At 56.9% G+C, this 1,751-nt stretch overlaps 1 protein-coding gene across 1 annotated transcript in view; it reads right to left on the minus strand.

Annotated features, from left to right (window-relative positions):
• Positions 1 to 1,751, minus strand: part of PPP6R2 (protein phosphatase 6 regulatory subunit 2) — an 89,952-nt gene that overhangs the window by 32,550 nt on the left and 55,651 nt on the right. The gene's annotated exons all lie outside the window — the stretch shown is intronic.

Here is a 1,751-nt window from a genome sequence, read left to right on the forward strand (position 1 = left end):
CTTCACGGCCTTGTCACAGCAGCAGATGCCATGGCGGGAAGGAGCACGTGGGCTGCAGTCACAACGGGCGAGACCGAGGCGGGATGGCTCCCCCCGCCGCGCCCACCGCCCCAGCAGCTCTGCGGCCCTCTGTGATTTCCTCTCTCATGGTAAAGGGAGGGCAGCACACCCATGTCATGTGAGGATCAGCAAAGAATGTGCAAAGGACAGGGCAGCCCCACACGGTCTGGGGGGCTCAGCACGCAGCGGCATGCCACACACTGGCTGGACTTACGTGCATCACCATTGTGTTCTCGGGGTGGCTGGCAGCGGACTGGGGGGTCTCTGGATGCCCGTTCCCCGGCGGAGGCTCCGCCATGCTCTCGGGCCCGCCAGCTTCCGCCCCATCCTCGCGGGAGGCGTGGGAGAGGATGGCTCCTATGCACAGTTCCACTTGGAAGTGCAGAAAGTTATTCCAGGTGTACTTAAAAAATAGGTCCTGGGTAAACAGAGGGCAGAGGAGAGTCCTCAGACTCCTTTTCCCCTGAGGGCAGGACCAGAGGCGAGGGGACCATGGTGGGCAGTGTCTGGGCAGCCAGGCATCTGAGGGCATCTCCTTGAGGTCGCCCCTGGCAGAGCAGCCTGCCCTCCCACCTCCAGCCGGTCGCTGGTCTCGTCAATCTCTACCCTCATCCTGAGGGTTTGTCCTCGCCTCCAAGTAGAAGCTTCAATCACTTCGGCCTCTCTCCTTTCCCAGTCTTTAAATGGCTACATGTTTCCTAGTAAAAGCACGTTAGCTACTTCTACAGATTTTACTATGCAGGGTTTTATCATTCTTCCTTGACAATTTTGTCTTTGATCCATGAATCACTGGAAGTGTGTTAAATTCTCGACCACCTGGGGATTCCATCCAGGAGATATGAACTCCAGAGGTGTACATGTGGACACTCCCCAAGGGGACCCAGAGGGGCTCAGACCTTGGCTGCACAAGCTGAGGCCAGAGGAGGCCAAGTGAGGACAACAGCACCCCCAACAGCATCTGCCAGACCAGGGGGCATACCAGCACCTGACCCTGAAACTCTGGCCCCTTAAGCTGGCAGGGAGGTGCTGGTGGGGAGGGGTGACAGGCACACCCACCTGCACCCCACTCCCTCACACAGAACAGCAGCCACAGCAGCCTGCGTTCCAGACCCTCTGCTGCCTTCACGGGGGAGGCGGGGCCGCGGGGTGGGAGGCAGGGCAGTGAGGTGGGGAGGCGAGGCAGCTCTACCCAGGTGTAAGTCCAGGCTCCTCCCTCACGCCACAGACTTGGTAACAGGATAAAGGCAGGAAGCCCACCTGCTCCGCGCAGCTCTCCTCCTCCATAAAACAGTCCCAAACCTCGGCTTTACCCTCTCTGCCTGTGTGACCTTGGGTAACCTGCAGACGCCTTCGCCGTGTTACCTCGTCTTCAACAGAATCAGACCCACCTCCCAATAAAGAAAAGCCCAAAGCAGATGGCTTCACTGGTGAATTCTACCAAACATTTAAAGAATTAACACCACCAAGCCATCCCAAACTCTTCCATGCATTCTGTGAGGCCAGCATTGCCCTGACTCCAGAGCCAGATGAAGACATCACAAAAAAAGAAAACACGGCCGATGTCCTTTATGAGCAGTGAAGCAAAAATCCTCAATGAAATACTTGCAAACAGAATCCAGCAGCATTCTAAACGGATTACACACCATGACCAAGTAGCACTTGCTCCTGGAATGCACGGACAGGACAGTTCA

This window comes from Pteropus vampyrus, unplaced genomic scaffold (genome assembly GCF_000151845.1).
Source record: "Pteropus vampyrus isolate Shadow unplaced genomic scaffold, Pvam_2.0 Scaffold563, whole genome shotgun sequence".
Classification (NCBI taxonomy): domain Eukaryota; kingdom Metazoa; phylum Chordata; class Mammalia; order Chiroptera; family Pteropodidae; genus Pteropus; species Pteropus vampyrus.